This window comes from Aotus nancymaae, unplaced genomic scaffold (assembly GCF_030222135.1).
Source record: "Aotus nancymaae isolate 86718 unplaced genomic scaffold, 86718_ANA_hifiasm-v0.15.2.pri h1tg000014l, whole genome shotgun sequence".
Taxonomy (NCBI): domain Eukaryota; kingdom Metazoa; phylum Chordata; class Mammalia; order Primates; family Aotidae; genus Aotus; species Aotus nancymaae.
The window spans coordinates 90,208,683-90,233,664 of NW_026988425.1; the positions used below are offsets into that span (position 1 = coordinate 90,208,683).

Sequence of the window (24,982 nt, forward strand, 5' to 3'; positions counted from 1 at the left end):
CCTCTTTAAGGAAAGCTCAGGCTGACATCTGGCCGGTAACCTTCTGGGATGAAGATAACAGAAGAAGAAACTAGCAGCAACCCTTACTGCACTGCAGCCACCTCAGGTGATCCCCAGGTAAGCAGAGTCTGGAGTGGACTTCCAGCAGTCCTGCAGCAGAGGGCCTGACTTAGAAGGAAAACTAAAGAACAGAAATAAGTTCAATATCAACAAAAAGGACATCCACTCAGAGACCCTTTCCAAAAGTCACCAACTACAAAGACCTCAGGTAGATAAATCCACAAAGATGGGAAGAAACCAGTGCAAAAAGGATGAACACACCAAAACCCAGAATGCCTCTCCTCCTCCAAGGGATCACAACTCGTCACCAGCAAGGGAACAAAGCTGGATGGAGAATGAGTCTGATGAATTGACAGAAATAGGCTTCAGAGGGTAGGTAATAACAAACTTCTCTAAGCTAAAAGAACATGTTCTAACCCAACACAAAGAAACTAAGAACCTTGAAAAAAGGTTAGACAAAATGCTAATGAGAATAAATAGCTTAGAGAAGAATATAAATGACTTGATGGAGCTGAAAAACACAACAAGAGAACTTCCCAAAGCATACACAAGTTTCTATAGCCAAATTGACCAAGCAGAAGAAAGAATATCAGAGATTGAAGATCAACTCAATGAAATAAAATGAGAAGGCAAGATTAGAGAAAAAAGAGTGAAAAGAAATGAACAAAGCCTCCAAGAAATATAGGATTATGTGAAAAGATCTAATCTACATTTGATAGATGTACCTGAATGTGACAGAGAGAATGAATCCAAGCTGGAAAACAATCTTCAGGATATTATCCAGGAGAATGTCCCCAGCCTAGCAAGGCAGGCCACCATTCAAGTCCAGGAAATACAGAGAACACCACAAAGATATTCCTTGAGAAGAGCAACCCCAAGGCACATAATCGTCAGATTCACCAGGGTTGAAATGAAGGAAAAAATGCTAAGGACAGCCAGAGAGAAAGGTTAGATTACCCACAAAGGGAAGCCCATCAGACTCACAGCAGATCTCTTGGCAGAAACGGTACAAGCCAGAAGAGAGTGGGGGCCAATATTCAACATCCTTAAAGAAAGGAACTTTCAACCTAGAATTTCATATCCAGCCAACTAAGTTTCATAAGCAAAGGAGAAATAAAATCCTTTACAAACAAGCAATTGCTGAGAGTTTTTGTCACCACCAGGCCTGTCTTACAAGAGCTCCTAAAAGAAGCACTAAACATAGAAAGGAACAAGCAGTACCAGACACTACAAAACTATACCAAATGGTTAAGAGCATCAACACAATGAAGAAACTACATCAACTAACAGGCAAAATAGCCAGCTAGCATCAAAATGGCATGATCAGATTAACAAATAACAATATTAACCTTAAATGTAAATGGGCTACATGCCTCAATCAAAAGATACAGACTGGCAAATTGGATAAAAAGTCAAAATCCATCAGTGGGCTGTATTCAGGAAACCCATCTCGCATGCAAGGTCACACATAGGCTCAAAATAAAGGGATGGAGGAAGATTTACCAAGCAAATGGAGAGCAAAAAAAACAGGAGCTGCAATCCTAGACTCTGATGAAATAGACTTTAAACCAACAAAGAACAAAAGAGACAAAGAAGGGCATTACATAATGGTAAAAGGATCAATGCAACAAGAAGACCTAACTGTCCTAAATGTATACGCACCTACTACAGGGCACCCAGATACATAAAGCAAGTTCTTCGTGACCTACAAAGAGACTCAGACTCCCACACAATAATAGAGACTTTAACACTCCACTGTCAATATTAGACAGATCAACGAGACAGAAAATTAACAAGGATATCCAGGACTTGAACTCAGATCTGTACCAAGCAAACCTAATAGACATCTACAGAACTCTCCATCCCAAATCCACAGAATATACATTCTTCTCAGCACCACATAGCACCTACTCTAAAATTGACCACATAATTGGAAGTAAATCACTTCTCAGAAAATGCAAAAGAATGGAAATCATAACAAACAATCTCTCAGACCATAGTGCAAACAGATTGTGTTTGAAGAGACAATCTGTCCCTTATAGGAGCTCAGAATATCATTTCCTGACAGGCCCCGAAGCCCCAGGTTTATCTTGGAATCTCAAGAGGAGAGGAAATTCACCCAACTCATAGGTATTTGATGACATGTATCCATGGCTGGGCTCAGCTTTAAAAATTCTTATCTGAGATTTCTCCTATGGAACAAGTTCCATCAAAACCAATTTAAAAGCTTACATTAAAAAACTCATTATTCTTGCTGCATTGTCTACAAATAATTGGGCCACATATAATAAAACAAATCAGTCCTACCATGATTTCTCTTTAGTAAAAATAGGAAAGTGGAGCGAGAAAAATTGTGTTTCCAAACTATAGTACACCTGTTGTTAGATTCTATTCTTGCCTAATGATTTTTCAATTTTTATTATTTTCTACAATTTGAACTTAATTCTAATTTTTCTTGGCTATGTCTTCAAAATAATGTTTTCAATTTTTTTCTTCCTTTTTTCCCCATTTTTCCTAATTTGGAATCACTGAAAACTAAACTGTGTTTTCTTAAAGCCCTGCAAACTGAAACCAGACAACTTAAACATTAGAAGAAAATAACAGCAACCTATTTACATACATAAGCCAGTTTCATACCTGCCTACTAATGCATGGACTTCAGAGTCATGTGGTCTATATCAATTTTTCATTTTGTTTGTTATTGTTTTTCTCCCTTTCTTCCCCCCATTTTCTCTTCATCTAACATGAGACTTTACAACCCGCAAAAAATTGAGCTTTCAGGACATACCTATCTAAGAATAAACAGTTCTAGCCATGAAAAATGAGATGGAACCTAAAACCAGAGACCTATTTTTTTCTAAAATGCTTTCTTCAAAAGATTTTAAAAATGAAAAGGGATAAATGTAAAAAGAAAATATCTTGGGCTGGGAACTGCTGAGGGCTAATCTGCCTTCCATTCTTTTCAGAGTTATCCCTCTGCTCACAGAGGTAGATGTATATTCTGATTGCCTCCTTTAGAAAGACTTGTGAGAAACTCAAAAGACTGTAAGCATTTACTCTTACCTACCTGTGACCTGGAAGCCCCCAGTAGGGGACTTTGCTTTGAGTTCTCCCTGCCTTTCTGGATGGAACTAATGTACTTCTTACATATATTGATTGATATCTCATGTCTCCCTAAAATATATAAAACCAAACTGTGCCCTGACTACCTTGGGCACATATCACAACTTTCTGAGGCTGTGTCATGGGTATGTCCTTAACCTTGGCAAAATAAACTTTCTAAACTAACTGAGACCTGTCTCAGATTTTCTGTGTTCACACACTCAATAGAAATGCATGCATATAGACATGAGAAGACACAAAAAAGAATGTTCAAAGCAGCTTTATTTATGATAATAGAATGGATAAATAAATTGTGCTATAGAATTGTCAGCAAGGAAAAACTTTTTCTCTACTCTCTTAGATCCTGCAGGTGAGTTTCTGTGAATTAAACTGATGAAAATTAGACTGGCGAGAGAAAAGACAGATTTTTATTCATGTATGTACTTGATGTATACATGGATGGAATATACTTGTTTACAGAAACATGTGACTCAGATGTTAGAATTTATGTCTTGTATACCATTCTAATAAAGGGAAGAGGGACAAAGGGCACTTACAAGAAAACAAATGACTTTTAGAAAATATAAATTGGCCCTTAGGAGAATAGATAGGAGATAGAATAGTTTTGTGGCAATGTCTATTTAGAGTATTTCTTGTCCCTAGTCTCTCTGGTGATAGGAATTAATCCTTCCTGGTTGGGAAACTTCCAGGGAGGGAATTTGTAACAGTGGATTTCTTTGGTTGGCATATCATGTTCAAGTCAGTTGAATCCAAGAAATTGTATTGTGGAGGATTTAGCAAATTCTTCTCAATTCTGCTTTCCCCAGGTAAATGGTCAAAGCATCTTTTAAATATAGTTATTTTCATAGAACTATTCAAAAAAAGTTAATACCCTTTTATGCTTAAGAACACATTAGACAACACAAAAGCCTCATAGTATACTAGAAGTAGAAGGGAAACTTCTTAACCTGATTTAATAAGATTATCTGTCAACATACAGCAAAATACAAAACTGACTGTAAAATGATAAATGATAGAACCAATTTCTATAAAGCAGAAATAAAGCTAGGGCACTTGCTACCACTGCTTTTATTTATTTTTGGAGGTCTTAGCCAGCACCAAGAAAAATATGAAAATTATAGGATTAGAAAGGTAGAAACAAAACTGCCATTATCTATGAAAGATGTTGTTTGCATAGAAAGCTCAAGAGTATCTACCAAATATTAAAATTAAGAAGAATTTATCAGAGTTGCTGACTTTAAAATTAATATGCCTAAACAATGGATTCCTGAAACCAGCAATAAATATTTGGAAAACATATTAAATATACCATTTAAGTTAGTTACTAAAATTGTAGGATACCGATATTTAATTTAATCAACATTGTATAAAGATTTTATATAGGAGGTAATAAAACTTTTCTGAAATAAGTTAAAGAGATATCATTTATTGTATTATCTTCTAGTTGATTGAAATTTCAATCAAAACACTAAAAGTTGTTTTGGTGTAAAACAAGGTGATTCTAAAACATATTTGGATGAGAATAGGGCAGAAATAGTAAAACAATTTTGAAGATGAACAAAAGTGACAGCTATGAAGATAATTATGATTATAGAGCTATTGTAATTATGTTATGGTGATATTGGTGCCAAGTAATATGCAGTTCATTAACAGATTTTCATACACATGAAAATTTATGAAATGACAGAAATAGAATTGTAATTAATGGATAAGAATAAATTATTCAATAAATAAACAGTGATATTAGAAAAATTATTATCTTATATGATCTTTATTACTTTCAAGTACATTAAATTTGAAATGTAAAGAATAATATTTTATGGAATTTGTACATGGAGAGAACATAGATTATGGAATGTACTTAGAAATTTTATTTTTCCTTGAAACCATCCCTACCAATATACTTCATAAGCTCTTTGCCTCCTTGTCCCCTTAAATTAAAAACATGGCTAAATGTTCTGATATTTCTGGTTACTCCCTGGAAAAAGAATAGACTCTGTTCATTCGCATATATGTATATATACTTAGTCCTGTGATGATGATTGATACAGTTTGAATATTTGTCTCCTCTAAATCTCATGTTGGAATATAATCACCAGAGCTGGAGGTAGGTCTGGTGAGACGTGTTTAGGTCATGGGGGTAGGTACTTCTGAATTGCTTGGTGCTGTCTTCACAATAGTCAATGAGTTCTCGCTTTGAGCTCATGCCTAGATCTGGTGATTTAAAAGTGTGGCGTCTCCCCTACCATTGTTCTTACTCTTGTTGTTGCCATGTGATGTGCCTGCTGCCCCTTTGTCTTCCATTATAATTGTAAGCTTCCTAAGGTCTTCACCAGGAGCACATGCCAATGCCGTGCTTCCTGTGAAGCCTGCAGAACCACGCATGACCCAATTAGACCTCTTATCTTTATAAATTGCCCAGCTTCAGGTATTTCTTTATTGTGACACAAAAATGGACTAATACTATGATGATGACAAAAATCCTCAAATACCATTCAAACATAAAGCTTCTCCTTCCTTGCTTGTGCAAACTGAAGGAAAGAAACTTTTTTCTTTTTTTTTTTTTTGGAGACGGAGTTTTGCTCTTGTTACCCAGGCTGGAGTGCAATGGCATGATCTCGGCTCACCGCAACCTCCGCCTCCTGGGTTCAGGCAATTCTCCTGCCTCAGCCTCCTGAAAGAAACTTTTAATGAGAAACAGGAACATGATTGGTTTCTTTTTTGTGACTCAAGGACCCCCAAGGTGATCGGCCATCCTTATTTATCTGGAATAGGTTCTGAGGGAGTTTCTGGAACATGGAAGTTTTAGTTTTAAAAATGATCACCCATCTTCCACCTGTCTCTGCATTTACTTGCTGTAGCTTCTGACTCTTCAGAGTACAACTCTGAAATGAGTAGGGCTCATTTGGCTGTCTCAACTTAACATAGAGTTTTCATTTACCATGACATACATTTAAAGACAACTCTTCTCAAAGTTGCTTAGTGGATTCTTTGGTGAAATAAAATTCCCATTCCATGTTAAACATTTTTCCTCTACTTGAGGTGACCATTTATGTCCTCTAGCTCAGGTTTCAATTCTTTATGATCTACATTCACTCAGATTGGGAGACTTCCATTGTCTCACCAAGTTCACATTTTTGGCAAAGTCCCTTTAAGATAGTCTCAGATCAACTTTACTTCTTGTCCACAGTGATGGCTGCCAATTACAACTAGTCTCTCTCTTTTTGGCAGCAGTATTTAAAAACCCTGAAACAATTTTTTGAACAGAGATTTCCTTCAAGAATATGAAAGGCATTAATCTTTTTGTTTGTTACAACAATTAAAAATTTGTCCTTTCCAGATAGGTTTACTTAAGAATAACAGATAATAGTCATAATACATCAAGAAATACATTTCTTCCAAGACAATGGAAAATGCATTTTTAAAATTGTGGTGAATGTTAAGGGGGTTTTAGTTTTATAAAGGAGAATTTAAATGGTCAAAGGTCTTCTGGAACACATATCTGCCTCATAGGGTTGTAGAAATTAGAAATAAGAACAGTGAAGTACCTGGCGCATAGCAGGTGCTAAGTCATTTATTATTAATTTCAGAGTCCTTCCTCCAGGGAACTTTTCCACAAGCTTCGGCTTCTAAAATTATACTTTGGAAGGCAGTTAATTTTAGTTTCTTATTTGATTCAGCCTTTAATTCACATTTATTCAATTTTCTTAGTTGTGAAAGCAGTTAAGTAGAAACACCAAGTAATTGACTAAAGGAAGACTATGTCTTACATTAGATATATTACTGTACTACATTTGCTCCTGAATTTCTCCATGATTCTGACATTTCACTGAGTTTAGACTGGGAATATCAGTTTAGTCATGTGGTAAAACTCTCTTCAAAGAGTTCTGACTGGCAATATTGAAATTTCTGTATGCCCTTCATCTCATGATAAGATCTGTATATAAATTATGGCTTTGTTTAAAACAAAAGTACAACTTTGCTCAAAGTAAGCAGCCCTGGACTCAATTTGAAAAAGATTGAATTGAAAAGCAAAAATGTATTGCTTTTCTTGCCCCTCTTTCCTCCAATAAAGAAAATCAGAGTTGAAAAATGCTCTAAACTCATTCTTCCTAATGCTGAGCATGAAATTTACCTTTGTGAAACGTGAGAAATCAATAGAGATGACAAGGGAAGTTATAACTTTAATAACACTCTGGAGAATGAGAGGTGAGTTTGTGACCATTGGCATCATAGATTTGCGTGACAACCTGATATTCTGTTTCTTGCCCACAGATCCACCACACAGCCACATTCCCTACACAAATGTCCTCAGGAAAAAATTGTAGAAATATACATCTAAGAGCATGCCTGTGGTATAGAGCTTAGACCACACTTTAGGATCAGTCTGACTTGGGTTTGAATCCTGACTTTGCCACTTTTTACTGAACGTGATAAACAGAGATTACTATTTTCAAAAGCTTGTGTGGTAGAAGTCAAGCAAAACTTCAAGTTGAGGAAGAGTTGTGGGAGGAAGGTTAATAAAAGAGAGCTTGAGCATGTTTATAACCTGAAGGCCAGGAGAATTTGAAGAGGGTGCAGAGAGAGTATTTACTTAATGTTTCTTGTGTGAAAAGCAGGCACAACACAGATCTCTTCAAGGTTGATATTCAGATTAAACTGAGTATTTTATACGTATCGTATATAGGTATAGATATTCTTTTAATATATTTTGTGCTACTATTACAGAATGGTACACACAAAATAGCAGCAGAAGTTTATTTCTGACATTTCTGGAGGTTTGGAAGTTCAAGATCAAAGTGGTGGCATCTGGTGTCTGTTAAGAGCTGGGTATCTACTCCCAAGATGGTGTCTTGAATGCTATATCCTCCAGAGCGGGGGAATACTGTTCCTACATGGCAGAAGAGCAGAAGAGAAGAAACTCACTTCTGCAAAGCCCTTCTTACAGTGGCATTCATCCATTCATGAGGGCTCTCCTCATGACATAAACACTTCCCGTTAGACTCCACCTCCCAACACTGTTGCTTTGGAATTTAACTTTCAACATGAGTTTTGTAAGGGACAAAAACCTTTGAAACCATAACATATATATATATGTATAGAGACACATACATATCTTTCAAACCACAACATGCACATGTATATATATATGTATGTGTATGTGTATATATAAGTGATGTGGTTTGAATGGTTTTGTGTGTGTGTGTTTATATGTATGTGTGAGTATACATATATGCATACATATATAACATACATGTATTTGTATATATTAATATGTACATATAAAAATATGTAATATACATATTATATATATTATATATAATGTTTATATATAAAAAATGCATTACAGAGTAGGTATTAATTACCACGATATCTCATATCTGTATTCAGCAAATTATATCTGGAAGCAAAACTGGAAGTATTTCTGGTCCTTCGTCTGCCACAATTGCAATATTTATTATATCCTTGTAAATATTAAAAGAGACTATACATAAAGTGTTTAAGACAATGGCTGGGATAAATTAAGTGTTAAATAAATTACAAACATTAATTTTATTAATTGAGCATATGACCCATTTTAAGCATGCATGATGATTTCCTCAAAATTATTACTCAATGAATATTATTGCTATTTACAAAAAAAAACAAAGAGAATCTTATTTTAGGTTTTGTATCAGTTATAATAACTAGGTTATATTGCAATGAAAACATACCCAAAATTTCTTCAAAATAATATAAAACAGCAAAGTTTATTATTTACTCATAGCATATGTCTTTTGCATGTCATCATGGGGGTGTGGTGGGAAGTTCTGCTTTCTGTCATCCTCTGGGACTCAAACTGATAAAGAGATGCTTCACAGTTGAGAAAGCTATGAGTCACAGTAAAGGAATAGTGATATGAAGATTTAAGCATTGTCAAATGCTTTCACTTGTAAAAGATAGTTGTCTTTACTCACAGTCCCTGAGCAAAAGAAATTCACATGACCATGTTCAACCACAAGATCTCTGGGAAATGTAATCCTCTCACATCCTTAGAGTAGAGGAAAACCGAACGTTGGTGCAGAGTGATATCTACTACAGTAGGATAAGGCACTTACTGAGCTAAACAAATAAACAAATGACAAATTAAGAATTTCATTTATATGGAATAGCTTTCTTGTCATTTTACATAAAGGAATCAGTTTTACCTTTATTAATGCTTAAAATGAAATGCTTAACTACTCAAACTGGAGTAGTTAAATTTTGCAATAGTCTCTCAATTCTGTTTTAATTCATTTTCCCTTAAATTCCATGAGGCTATTTGTCATATATTTTATACATTAGATCCTTATTATTCATAGATTCCACATTTTCAAATTCTCCTATTTACTCAAATTTAGTTATCCTCCCCAGATCAGTTCTCATAGAGGTGATTTGAAGACACGTGCAGAGCAGTGAAAAGTTTGAGTTGCTCAATGCGCACATTCCCAGATGAGGTGGAACATCGAAACACTGCCTTCATGTTTCAGCTGTCATACCATAGAAACGTGCTCTTTTTGTGGTTTATTCAGGGCCCATTTTTTTTTCCATTTTGTACATTTTCTTGATGATTTTGCCTGTGGCTTAATTTACAGATATACAATTTAAAAAATAATAATAATATGTAAATTCCTACTAATTGAATATTTTTTTCCTGGTGACTTGTACTCTAAAATTAGATGTAAGTTTTAAACAAAAGCATTAAACACAAAGTATTAAATATGGTGAAGTTTGTTAATAATAGGACGCAGTTTAACATTCTGACAAAACATAAAATAGCATCACAAATGAGATATACAAATGGAATAATATTATATATGTATTTGTCTGAATCCTACAAGTCAAAAATAGGTATCTTTACATAATGCATCCTGATATGGATTTATATAAATTTTACAAACTGAGTGGTATGAAAGAATCATCATGTACAATGCTAAAACCAAAATTTCTGTGTTCAAAACTTTTATTTTCTTGAAGTTAGATACCATTAAGAAAAAGATATGTGGGCTTTCTGGTTTTTAAATTTAGGTTTCAGTGTGTGATTCTTCTCTATTTCAAATAAACAAATGAAAAGTGAGCTGCTGGCATCAGGAAGAAAGAATTTTTCTTCTCTTTTCCCTCAAGGTGTTGTAAATAAGGGAAGGAACTGGTTTTTAAGGAATAGGCCTTGCTACACTGTCAGTGTATTACTTTGGGGTCCATATGTGTTTTTTTTTTTTTTTCTTATATGAGAGATCTTAATTTCTTCCATTTATCCTTTTCCATTAACTAAAACTGGAGATGTTATGGAAACAACAATTTATACAATAAGGGCTGGCATGTTAGGAATGACCATCTCCAAATTCTTTCAAAACGTGGCAGACAAGTTAATCCAGGAGATTACAAACTGAGCTGGATGCAAATCTTGTGAATGCCCACCCTCATAATTACATCAGGAAAGGTGTTAGGCAGTGCAGCCAGTTCTTGTTAATCAACAGTATTCTATAAGCCTCACTTTAGCTTCACTTCATACTAGTAAAAGAGTTTCCATACCTCTCATAGTTAACGGGGCAGTCTCATACTTTCTTTCTAGTTTGTGCCTCTAATCAGGAGAATATTGGTGATATGACATGCCACAGTTATTTGTGACAAGAAGCCATGGATCCTCTCATTCTCTGCCCCCTCCACCTGTATCTATTGATCTATCTATTGATCTGTTTATTTATCCATTCATCTATATTCTTGTTATTATCTTATAGACAGAAGCCTTAAAGAAACGACTTGATCATTATTTCAGGTTAAAAAATGAGCAACAATCCCCCCTGGTCATGAAGTTATAATGCAAGTGTCTTCTCTATTAAATTACTCTCAGGTAATAATTTAGAGAGAAATTGGCACAAACCTTACAGATGGTTTTCTATTTTTAACTATATCTCCCTTATGGTACCTGGGTGGACGCTGTGCTCATTAGTCTTTGGCTCCTACCAACATGTGATAAACCTCTGCACAAGATGCTGGGGGAAAATCTAGCCTTTATGTCTGCAGCCTTATGAGAGTTAGATCCAAGAGATGAGTACATTCGAGAAGTCAAAATGTTTCTGTGTCAGAATTTTATGGCAAGAGAAAAAAGGTGGGACACTGGTTATTTTTTGGGACATCAGCTACCGATTTGTGAACTTGATGAAGTTTATTTTAAATGTTGATTGTTAGGTTATAATGTCCCCCCACCCCCATTTTCTTTAGAAATGTCATTTACAGATTGTTACTTGACACACAGTAAAAAGTGTGGAGTTTTTGAATAGTTAAAAAAGAGGATTGTACCGCAGGGGCCACTGTAAGATCTGTAACAGAGCTCTGCTGAAGGTATTTTACTCCTTGATTCCTGCAGTGATAAACCTAGGTGGGTTTTAAAAAATTATTCTAAGAAGAATAAATCATGAAAAAAAGGAAAAAGAGTAGTACTGGTGTGACCTTAAGTCATCTGAAAAGTGAGTTACTGTTATCAGGAAGAAAGAGAAAAGTTGTAGAAAAGCCTAATGAACTGCTGACTTGAGACTTGGAGAGACAAGAAACGTATCTGAGGCTAATGATGTGGTGAGGATGGAGAGATTAGGAACCGTGAGCAGGTCTCAGGGCACATGATGTATCCAAGGAAACTGTTATTTGCCAACCTGTGGGAAAGATATGGAAGCCATTTAAAGGTTGATATTTTCTGAAATAAATTTCTACTAACAGTCTGCAGATGAAAAGACCTATTATGCTGTCGTCAACCCATTAAATTTTATTCTAGGCCCTATTTGGAAGAATCCTTGAAAAGAGAAGCATCAGTTTTCCAATAAGAAGTAAATGGAGGTAAGATGAACTTACCTACCCTCTTCCTTATTATTCAAACAGTCGTCAAGGTCATGCAGTAAGTATCTGGATGGAGGATACAACTCTGACAGCATCTCAAAGAGAAAGCATTGTGCAGTGGCAGGTTATGGGTTTGGACTTGGTGTAAACAGAAGCCAGGTTTGAATTCTGGGTCTGTAACTTGCAAAATGTTCTTTGAGCTTCAGATTCCTTATGGCTGAAATGGGGTTAACAACATTGACTTCACATTATTATGAAGAATAAATATTAGATGAGCCCTTGCATTTAAAATATGAAGTAAAATGCTTCATCTAGAGAAGGTACTCAGTTAAAGGTTGCATTCACTATTATTTACTTCGTCTGTGTCACATCATGTGTTCAAAAATTAGAAGTGTAACTCAGAATCTCCCAGAAAGTGAAACTGACATTTGTATTTTGATTCTAGAGATTCTGATGCACCCAAGGGTTAAGAACATTGGTCTTGGGGTCTGTGATTTGATGCAATTTCCTTGGACTTGGGCTACACCCAACTGTGGAAATATCAGCTGATAGGAAGCCCTTGGGTTGTTGGAGTGGGTGATGGGGAGCCCCTTAATGCCTCTCTGGATGGCTGGTGTGAAGTCATGAAGATAACAGAGAAATCTACATTCTCCCTCTAAAAAATGTACCCCTCAAATGCAGAATAATAATATTCTTTGAGTGTCTATTTCTAAAGATTTCCCCTAATATTTGACTTGAAGTTATATTTTTTCTAAGACTATTTTTGCATGTTAAAAGCATGGAATGAAGTATGACTTTTTTTCTAAGGGCCCTGGATCCCTATGTCATCTCTGTCTTTGTCTGTCCTAATATACAATTTGGTTTTTGTTGTTGTTGTTGTTTGTTTGTTTGTTTTTAGATGGAGTTTCGCTCCTGTCACCCAGGCTGGAGGGCAATGATGCCATCTCAGCTCACTGCAACCTCTGCCTCCTGGGTTCAGGCGATTTTCGTGCTTCAGCCTTCTGAGTAGCTGGGATTACAGGCTCCCACCACCACCACACCCAACTAATTATTGTATTTTAAGTAGAGACGAGGTTTCTCCATATTGGCCAGGCTGGTCTTGAACTCCTGATCTCAGGTGGTCCACCCACCTCGGCCTCCCAAAGTGCTGGGATTACAGGTGTAAGCCATTGCTTGGAACTCTGAGGGTTAACCTATTAAGCTAGTTCAGCACAGTAACAGAATCTAAAATTTCTAAAAAAAGAGCTGTTAGAATTTAATGCCTCTCCTCTAGAAAAGGCATTGTTTATTATATAATTTAAACCTATGAGTGATGGTTTGTGTTCTCATTTACAAACTGCCAACATAACCACCAATCTCTAAAGCTTTTTGTCTCTTTTACCCAGACAGAAATAAATTAAGATAGCTGCAGTGGCAGTGGGAATGGGAAGGAGAGGATGGATTCATGACCTATTTAGAGGATACAATTGACAGGAATTGACTGGAAAGGAGAGTGAGTATTGAGCTTAACATTCAAATTTCAAAATTGTGCAACTAGATGGATAATGGTCATAATTCACTAAAATAGGACACAGGACCAGGAGCAGATTTTTGGTTGCATTATTTAAATTCAGATAAGTTATGTTAAATATGAAGTGCCAAAGGGGTGATTGGTAGGTAATCGTCCACATGATTTGGGGCTAAGAAGTCAAGCCTAGATTAATAATCTAGAGAACTTGAATTATTCATATTGAGAGGATTTTGCAACGTGCAATTAATTGTATATATTTAACTGCTAGAACATGTTGTTATAATATTAGACACATTGTGTGTATTGTTTCTTAATTTGTTTAAAAAAATTTAATTTTGGCCGGGCGCGGTGGCTCAAGCCTGTAATCCCAGCACTTTGGGAGGCCGAGGCGGGTGGATCACGAGGTCGAGAGATCGAGACCATCCTGGTCAACATTGTGAAACCCCGTCTCTATTAATACAAAAAAATTAGCTGGGCACGGTGGCGCGTGCCTGTAATCCCAGCTACTCAGGAGGCTGAGGCAGGAGAATTGCCTGAACCCAGGAGGCGGAGGTTGCGGTGAGCCGAGATCGCGCCATTGCACTCCAGCCTGGGTAACAAGAGCGAGACTCCGTCTCAAAAAAAAAAAAAAAAAAAAAAAAAAAAAAAAAAAAAAAAAAAAAAAAAATTTAATTTTTAATTGTTATGGTACATAGTAGGTACATATATACTTATGCAGTATATAAGATTTTTTGATACAGGCATGTATTGTATCATAATCACATCAGGGTAAATGGGGTGTACATCTCCTCAAGCATTTATCATTTTGTCATGTTATAAATATTTAAAATTTTACTCTTTTAAAATGTACAATAAATTATTGTTGACTATAGTTACCCGGTTGTGCTATAGAGTACTAGATCTTATTTGTTTTATCTAAATATATTTTCATACTCATCAACCATTCCCACTTTTCCCTTGCCCCCACACACCACTCTTCCCAGCCCCTGGTAACCATCATTCTACTCTCTATTTCCTTGTGTACCTTTTTTTTTTCAAACCTCTTTTATGCCAATAATTGTGCTTAACAATGGAGACAGGAAGGAATAAGGGAAGAAAATAACAAACAAGCAGCCAACCAATATTTCATTTAAACCTATGAAATGCTATGCAATTATTGAGGAGTGATTTACTTCCAATTATGTAGTCACTTTTGGAATAAATGTGATATGGTACTGATAAGAATGTATGTTTTGTGTATTTGAAGTGGAGAGTTCTATAAATGTTTATTAAATTTACTTGTTCCGGGTCTGAGTTCAAGTCCTGGATATCCTTGTTAATTTTCTATCTCGTTGATCTGTCTAATATTGACAATGTGATGTTACAGTCTCTCACTATTATTGTGTGGGAGGCTAAGTCTCTTTATAAGTCATTAAGAACTTGACTTATGTATCTGGGTGCTCCTGTATTGGGTGCGTGTATATATAGTATCATTAGCTCTTCTTGTTACATTGATCCTTTTAGCATTATGTAATGTCCTTCTTTGCCTCTTTTGATCTTTGTTGCTTTAAAGTCTATTTTATCAGAGGTTAGAATTGCAACTCCTGCTTTTTATTTATTTATTTATGTTTGCTATCTGTTTGGTTGGTAAATCTTCCTCTGTCCCTTTGTTTTGAGTCTTTGTGTATCGTTGCACGTGAGATGGGTCTGGATACAGCATACCGATGGGTTTTGGCTTTTTATCCAGTTAATAATATATATGAGTTTAATACTGCCATTTGATGCTAGCTGGATATATTTTTGGAAAGGCTGATACTGGTTGCTCCTTTATATGTGTAGTGCTTCTTTCAGAAGCTCCTGCAAAGCAGGCCTGGTGATGGTGAAATCTCTAAGTACTTACTTGTTTGCAAAAGATTTTATTTTTCCTTTGCTTGTGAAGCTCAGTTTGGCTGGATATGATATTCTGGGTTGAAAGTTCTTTTCTTTAAGGATGTTGAATATTGGCCCCCACTCTTTTCTGGCTTGTAGGGTTTCTGCTGAGAGATCTGCTGTAAGTCTGATAGGCTTCCCTTTGTGGGTAACCTGACCTTTCTCTCTGGCTGCTCTTAGTATTTTCTCCTTCATTTCAACCCTAATGAATCTGATGATTATGTGCCTTGGGGTTGGTCTTCTTGAGGATCTTTGTGGTGTTCTCTGTATTACCTGGAGTTGAATATTGTCCTGCCTTACTAGGTTGGGAAAGTTTTCCTGAATAATATCCTGAAGAGTATTTTCCAATATAACCAATATTCCAATATATATTCCAATATAACCCAATATTCTAACCTGATGACAACTTATCACTGGTTGTGAAAGCAAACAAACAAACAAGTAAAGAGAAAACTAATAAAAACTACACTTTAACTTCATTCCCCCTACCTTTTTAACTTTTTATTGTTTCTATTTATGTCTTATTATACCATCTACATCTTGGCAAGTTGTTGTAATTATTATTTTTGATTGATTCATCTTTTAGTCTTTGTACTCAAGATATGAATTGCTTACACATGACAATTAAAATGTTATAATGTTCTGTGGCTGTCTGTGTACTTACTATTTTTTTTTTTTTTTTTTTGAGACAGAGTTTCACTCTTGTTGCCCAGGCTGGAGTGCCATGGTACCATCTTGGCTCACTGCAACGTCCGCCTTCTGGGTCCAAGCGATTCTTCTGCCTCAGCCTCCCAAGTAGCTGGGATTATAGGTGTGTGCCACCACAGCCAGCTAATTTTTGTATTTTTAGTAGAGACAGGGTTTCTCCATGTCAGCAAGGCTGGTCTTGCACTCCTGACCTCAGGTGACCCACCCACCTTGGCCTTCCAAAGTCCTAGGATTACAGGTGTAAGCCACCATGCCCAGCTGTGCACTTACTATTAGCAATAAATTTTGTACTCTCAGATGATGTCTTTATAGTCATTATCACCCTTTTATTTCAGTTTTGAAGAGCTGTCTTTAGCATTTCTTGTAGGACATGTCTGGTGTTGGTGAAATCTCTCAATATTTGTTTGTCTGAAAAGTATTTCTTTCTCCTGTATGTTTGAAGGATATTTTCACTGGATATACTATTCTATGATAAAAGTTTCTTTCCTTCAGTACTTTAAGTATATCATGCCACTCTTTCCTGGCCTGAAAGATTTCCACTGAGATGTCTGCTGCCAGATATGTTAGAACTCCTTTTTTGTTATTTGTTTCCCTTCTCTTTTTAGGATCTTTTATTTAACCTTGACCTTTGGGAGTTTGTATCTTGAGGTAGTCTTCTTTGGGTTGAATCTGCTTGGTGTTCTATAACCTTTTTTTACTTGAATGTTGATATCTTTATGTTTGAAAAGTTCTCCGTTATTACCCCTTTTAATAAACTTTATACCCTGATCTGTCTCTACCTTCTCTTTAAGGGCAATTCTTACATTTGTACTTTTGAGGTTATTTCCTAGATCTTGTAGGTGTGCTTCATTCTTTTTTATTTTCTTTTGCCTCCTCTATTTTTAAATAGCTTGTCTTCAGGCTTACTGATTATTTCTTCTGCTTGATCAATTCTGCTGTTGAAAGACTGATGCATTCATCAGTGTTAATTGACTTTTTTAGCTCCAAAATTTCTGCTCGATTTTTAAAATTTATTTCAATCTCTTTGTTAAATTTATCTGATAGAATTCTAAATTCCAATCTTGAATTTTTTTGAGCTTTCTCAAAACAGCTATTTTAACTTCTCTGTCTAAAAGTTCACTTATCTTTGTCACTCTGGGATTGGTCTCTCATACCTTAATTAGTTTCTTTGATGAGGTTGTTTTCCTGAATGGTCTTGATGCTTGTGGATGTTTGTCAATGTCTGGGCCTTAAGGAGTTAAATATTTATCGTCACCTTCACAATTTGGGCTTCTTCATACCCATCCTTCTTGGGAAGGCTTTGCAAATATTCAATGGGAATTGAATGTTGTCATCAAAGTCTTTGGTCTTTGCACCTGTATCTACATTAGGGGCCATCTTAAAAACCCGGTAACATTGTGACTCTTGCAGATTCATAGAGGCACCACCTTGGTGGTCTTAGATAAGATCTGAGTGAATGCTCTGGATTACCAGGCAGAGAGTCTTGTTCTCTTCCCTTATGCTTCCCCAAGTAAGCTACCCAGGGCTGGGGATGGGGTGATGCAAGAACCACTGTGGCCTCCACCACTGAGTCTGTGCTAGGTCAGACCTGTAGCCAGGACAGTACTGGGTCTCATCCAAGGCCTGTGATGTTTATTTCCTGGCTACCACTCATGTCTTTTTATGGCCCAAGAGCTCTTTAATCAGCATGTGGTGAATCCAGCCAGGCTTGTATCTTTCCTTTCAGGGCAGCAAGTTTCCTTCTAGCTCAGGATGGGTCTAAAATCTTATCTATGAGCCAGGGTCTGTAGTTGGTAGCTTTAGAAATCTGCTTCGTACTTTATTTTACTGTTCCTGAGCTGGTACCCACACCCAAGTTGCAAGACAAAGTCCTTTTTACTCTTCTTTCTCTTTTTCTCAAGCAGAAGGAGTTTCTCCCCAGGGCCACCAAATCTGGGAATGTGCTAGGTCACATTTGAGGCCAGAATGGCCCTGGCTCTTCAGTCAGCAGGTAATGAATTCTGTCAGGACTAAGTTCTTCCCTTTAAGGCAGCAGGTTCCCTTCTGGTCCAGCATTTGTCTAGAAATATCTGAGAGATAGGGCCCGGATGCAGGCTTTAGGAGTCTGCTTGGTGGTTTATTTTAACATGCCTGGGCTGCTATCCAGGTTGCAAGTTAAAGTTGTCTTTATTCTCCCCTCTATTCTCCTAAAGTAGAAGGAAATAGTCTCTCCCAGAGCTGCAAGCAATGCTTCTATAGGTTGGGGGAGGGAATACACAAGCAATCCCTTGGTTAGTCCAGGTGGGCTGCTGAATTATGTGCCCCCTGCCCAAGTTTACTAGCTCTGAGCCCAACCCAGCACCAGCACTTCCCTTGCAATTGTACTCCTTTTGGCTTAGACTCCCTTTCAAGTTTATTTAGGACTCCTAGCACATTGTTGGTGCTAGCTGGGACACAGGTTCCAACCACTGGGATGGACAATTTCCCTCTGGCTAGGACTGGTCTAAATACTCCCTCCATGGGCACTGGTTGAGTTCTGCCCCCTGTTGCTTTCCGCTGTGACAGGGCAGGACTTAGTTCTAATATGAAGTCCCACAATCACTTTGCTCTACCTGAAGCACATAGAATCTCTCCCCACACCATGTGGCCACTGCCAAGGGATGGGAGACGGGCGGTGTTAGCAATTCAAGACATTTTTCCTATCCTCTTTAGTACCTTTTTCTTTGATACAATGTTAACACCAAATACTCTGATTGCTCACTTGATTTTTGGTTCTTACCAAGGTGTTTTCTTGTGTGGATAGTTACTCAATTAAGTCTCCCTACAGGGAAGATGGTCACTGGATGGTTCTATTCAGCCGTGTTGCTCTGCCTCCCTGGCTCTTAATTTTTTGATGATGAATCCTATCAAGTTATAGCTATGTAGAATGTACTTAAACCTGAATAGTTATTAGCACACATCTGATCCCTAATCTGGAATTAAAAAAAAATTTTCTCTGAAAACTTCAACCTGCAACTCTAATCAGTAGAAATATAAGGGGCAGAGTAATAATTGAATTGGATACAGCTTTATTTGGAGGTTGGATTTAGTGGCTATGGAAAATAATGTAATTTTAAAGTATATCCTTGTATCCCCACCTGCCCTACCCAATTCTCTTCTGTCCTCACTATGTATGCAGTGTAAACAGAAAGGATAGCCTGTTTCACAGACCAGGAAAGAGGTCTTGCCTACTGAGCTACTCTGTCTAGTTGGGTATGGTAATCTTAAAGGTGAAGGATGGTCATATACTTCAAGGAGTAAGGTGGATGTAATATTTTAGTTCCATCCAGTTAGCCCCACTAATAAGAGTAATCTTAAGAGTTTAAAGACACAGTCGGCTAGGCATTGTGACTCACACCTGTAATCCTCGCAGTTTGGGAGGCTGAGGGGGGTGGATCACCTGAGGTTAGGAGTCAGCTAACCTGGAGAAACCCTGTCTCTACTAAAAATACAAAACTTTGCTGGGCGTCATGACGTGTGCCTGTAATCCCAGCTACCTGGGAGGTTGAGGCAGGAGAATCGCTGGAACCTAGGAGGCAGAGGCTGCAGTGAGCAGAGATTGGGCCATAGCACTACAGTCTGGGCAACAGAGTGAGACTCTGTCATAGAAAAAAAAAGAAGAGATACAACCAAGCTGTCTGTTTGCAATTGGTTGATTACTCAATTCTACCATGAGGAAGAAATTATTACGAGGTATTGGAAAACCTCACTATATTATTGTAAATGTACATTCTCAAAAAGGCAGTTTTCTGTTAAGAAAAGCTGGTTTATAAATTCTGTATTTCTGTATTGACCTAACTTCAACTAAACAACAAAATAGCATTTGAGTTTTTATTCCCACTCTGTTACAGTGGCAAAACAAAGCATGTAATTTTTAGAAAACCGCACAAGCATGAAATCTAGAAATACAGGATATATTTATCATACCTGGGTAGAAAGTACATTTTGGAAAGTGTGTTTAAATAATAACATACTCTCCCAAATCTCTAATCTTTATACTTTTCCTTTAACTCCTTTATCCTCCAGAACACAACTCAGAGAAGGTCAGAATGTGTAAGAATCTGTTTATTGGATACCTTCAAAGTCACTAAGGTACCTCCTTTTGTCCCTAACAAATGCTAATGGTATTGACATTCAGTTGGCTTGTCTTTTTCTTAGTGTTATCTTCTTCCTTAGGCAATTTGCTGTGTCATCTCATTATATTCATGGCTTGAAAGAGGAACCTAGTTCTAAAGCTTGAAGTGGTTTATTGATCCTAAAAGATGAGGTAATTCACTGTCCAAATAATTCAAGCCTTCAAAGAACAAAACAATCAACTACGCTTCTCATGAAATAATCAGGAAGAGAAGTCTCAAAATTCAAAATAGCGTTGCTTAAGCATCCTCACAATAATTTATTCAGATCAAAATTCAATCCTTAAAATCTACTCTGAATCACTCTCATGATGTATCTCCTTAAGTAACAGTAAGATTCCTCCATTTGTATAACACTAGTAATTATTGCTAATTATCCTAATAATGCTATCTACATCTGGTTAATTCCTATAATTGTACCTCCTACCATGTGATTAATGTCAGGAGTGGGGAATTTTATGCATTAAATTTCTTCTTAAAGGTTACACCCTGGAAACATGAGGGAAAGTATTTGTGGCAATGGGATGTCACCTAATATAAGATTAACAAAGAATGACCAAACAATAAAAGGAATCATATATTTTTTTAATGACCCAAGAGTAAACCAAATTATAATTTTGTTTTAGAAACATAAGAATACATATTTATGGTTGAGATAGGCAGCCCTTACATGGAATAGCGAATCTTTTTTTAAAGCTCTTTGGAGGAGATCATCAGAAAAGATGTGATTACTTTTATTTATGTGATCTCAGCCCCCAGATATTTTTTCCACAAATATTTCTTTGGGTAGAGATAGTTTTGTGCTTCAGAAGCTAATAAAAATAGCTTCTTGAACACTTAACTACCTGACAGTCACCATTTTTGGAAATTTACTAGTATCATCTCATTTTGTTCTTATAGCAGATACTATGTACTATCTGAATTTTATTGATAAGGAAACTGACAAAGAGAGCTTAAATAGGTTTCTCATCATCTTGCAGGTGAGAAGTGGTAGAGCTGGGATTTGGTTTCAGTGTCCTACTCTCTTTTAAACCACACAGTTTAATACAGATAATTTTTTGTAGATCTACATTTTTAAAAAGGCTACTCTTAGCTTGGACAGCCCATTCACTGAACATTTTTTAAACAATAGCTGTACGCCATTAAAGCTGGGCAATTCTAATTTATTAATTTTACTGATGAGAAAGTTGATACTCATAAGGGTAAGGTACATATCCAAATGTCCAACATCAGGCCACCCGCGGGTGTGAGAGGTGGCTTAAAATCTAGTGTTCCTACTGACCACACTGTCACCAATATACCCTCACCAAGTAAATCTTTATTAAGATAAAGATTGCAAGTTTGCAGTACTTATTAATAATATATGTCTTTTGTGTAAAAATTGTCTCTAAGCATAATGTCACCTCGTGTCTTATAGCATGTTTTATAATGCAATACACAAACACACACACACACACATACACACACACATACGGGGTTTTTTCTTTTCCTGATTTTTAACTTCTCTGAGGAGAACATAAGATAAATTCTTCTTATTTCCTTCAGAAGTAAAGGCCATGATTAACTCTTGTTCAAAAGGTCATATTTGTATTATGTTAGATATTACTGTATGTTTTAAATAATGTTGGCATGTTTCAGTTTTTGAAGCCTTCAAGTCAGCGAGAGAGAGTGTGTGTGTGTGTGCTTATATGTTATATTATTGGGGATTGGGCATATGGTACAATGAAAAATATAGCCACAGCAATAACTGGCTTGGAGTTCCTTACCCAGGGAGTTTTAACCTTTAGGTTAAAACTTTAGGACCACATACATCAAAAAGCATTCTTCAAAGAAAATGTTAATATGTAAAATCCTGATATGAGGTGAATTTTCATTAAATTGTTTAAATTTTTAATCCAATTGAATTCACAATGATGGTACTTTATGGTGCATATACAATACTATGTCCCATCTTTTATTTATGCAGTACCAACTATTGTGTTTAGGGAGTTATTTGAAACAAGAGAGAAAATAGAAGTAAGATTCAGCCTTTTTCCTATGGGTATAATCTAGCTGAGAACTAGACAAGACAAAAATAGTGGAACTAGAGAATAGTTCAATGCTTTAAGGCAAAAAAATGCAAAAACAAATTCCTGTAGCAGTTGACAGGAAGGAATGGCATTTGCTGAAATATATTAAGTGCTGACTGTGTGCTTGGGTTTTCATGAGAGGCCACTGAATCATGCCCTGATCCTACCCTTAGCTCAGACTGGATTCAGAAATAGAAAGGAGTAGCAGATGCCTGCCAAACTATCACTGCTTTAAATGACAAAGAATAAATTGTGGAAGTTATAACATGAGAGGGGTCTTCTCCTACTCTCCTCCAGCTAAAACCCAACTCAAGAAGAAAAGCAGAGGAAGTGAGTTGTCCTGTTTGTTCTTCCTAAATTCACCAATGAGATTAAACCACTCTCTTCTGGTAAAAAAGGAAAAGAGAGAGAGAGAGAGAGAGGGAGGGAGGGAGAGAGGGAGGGAGGGAGGGAGAGAGAGAACATGAATTATGCAAAGATAAACACTAATACAGGTTCTGTAATAAAATGGGCATGGAAAGCCAAAGCAATTAAAGGGCATCGTCATCATCATCATTATCATTAACATCAGCATCAGCATCAGCCTCGTGGAACTATTAGACATTAAAGCCTATTCTAGGTTGGCATGCATGACATGGGCTTTTGTTTAGTTAAAAAAGATGTCACACAATCTTCAGTATATATCGCTGTTCAAGTTCCTGTATTGGTCATCCTGGCTCCCCAACATTTGATCTCTTGTTTATAGTTCTGACTGAACACCCTAAGCACCCCCTCTGAAACATAATATTTTTTTCTATCTGGAAGAGGATGCTTGAAAGAATGAGTCAGTGCCTTACTCTGCTCATACTAACAGATGTTAGAAAGTAGCTCAGGCTGGGAGAAAGAGCCCATAACCAGCTGTTTCATAGCCTGTAATTACAGCCTTAATAAATGAATCATTTCCTTCAGCTGGCATTATTGGGATCTAAGCATAGCATTTTGTGTGTTAGCAGTTCTGGAAGCATTTCACTGCTTGCTGATATTTTAGCATGGAGGTCTGAGAAATCAGGTAGCTAACAAAAATCACCCTAATTGTCTATAAAGTATATGCAAGTTTAGTGACGCGGTGAGCTCCTATGAGAAAGAGAACTCATCAAGTCCTTGGTAATGTAATTGGCTTATTAGGCTATAGCTTGGAATATAAAAATCAAACTATAAAACATAATCTTCTGTACAGTGTGCTAATTAACCAGCTGGGCCATCTTTTATAGTCTTAATTTTACAGATTTCCTTGAGGACATAATCTAGTTTGGTGACTCAGAGCTGTATCTCCCTCCTGCTAAGACTTAATAGTCATGGCTCCTGTTTTTTTTGCCCCCCTCAGGATGTCAGAGACTTCATATTTGTTTCTTTTGTTAGATGATATCCTTTTCACATAGGAATTGCATTGTGAACATTGATATTAGACATTGTATTATACAATTCCAGATTTTTGTATGTCTCCCTGCACAATTTTTTCTCTGTGGTGATTGATGGTTATATTTCAGAATAATGAATCATATTTCAGAACAATCATCCCAGAGTGAAATAGAGGAGAAAGAAGTAAGTAGTAACAAGGGGTAGATTGAAGATAAGAATGTGGGCTTGGTGCAAAGACAGAGATGAAGTGGGAAATCAATTAGCTGCCAGCTTCTTCAAAATAAAGCAATGTGAGATGTGAAGAAGGGGAATGAGCAATAAAAATCAGTTCTCTTTCAAGCCTTACGCTTGCAAAGCAATCCAGTCAGGGAGACAAATAAACCAATACAAATAAAAAGAAGCCTTACAGTAACTTTTTTGATGATAAATATAATATATGCTTGATATACGGTATTCATAAAATATAAAGAAAAAAATTACCTAGAGATCACCATTGTGCATATTTCTTTCTTTTTTTTAAGTTGTACACTTAAACTCATTGTGAATATTTCTATGTATTTTCTAACAGCCTTTATTCTACTCAAAATTTTCTTTTCTTCTCGTAACCATTTTTTGTGTGTAATTTTGTGTTCTCCTTTTTCACCATTATACCATAAACATTTTCTTGAGCCAACATAAATCTTCTGAAAACATCTGTATGACTTTTATTGCTGTTTTTTCTATCAATAAAATTTACACACATAGAAAAATTTAGAAAATAAATAAAACTACTGATGCTATTGATAATTTAAATGTGCATATATTTATGGGACTTCTGTAATCTACATATAACATGTATATGATCATATTATCTTTATTATTTTGTGGTATACTTTTTGTTACTTAGCAATATATTGTGGATAGCTTTCATTTCTCTACCCCTGTCTTTCTTTCTCTATGTATATACATGCCTTATTGTAATAAATACATAGTATTCCATTATTTGGGTATTCTATAATTGATTTAATCTATCAGATACTATTGGACTTTCATATTGCTTCCAAATTTTACATGTAATTATGCAATATGTTTAACACATATTTTGCCATTCTTTAGTTTCTTTTAAAAAAATACATTTTTAGAATCCATAAATTTGTACCAATTAACAGACTTCCCACTAATCCTTGTTGCATACCATAGTAATGGGTAATTCCTTAATTATATTC

The 24,982-nt window shown here is 36.3% G+C and overlaps 1 long non-coding RNA gene across 1 annotated transcript in view; it reads left to right on the plus strand.

The window, feature by feature from the left end:
• LOC105729993 (uncharacterized) overlaps positions 1 to 24,982 on the plus strand; it is a 662,720-nt gene that overhangs the window by 323,081 nt on the left and 314,657 nt on the right. Inside the window, exon 5 of the long non-coding RNA XR_010342619.1 lies at positions 11,972 to 12,033. This is a non-coding gene — a long non-coding RNA (uncharacterized LOC105729993). The remainder of the gene's footprint in view (positions 1 to 11,971; positions 12,034 to 24,982) is intronic.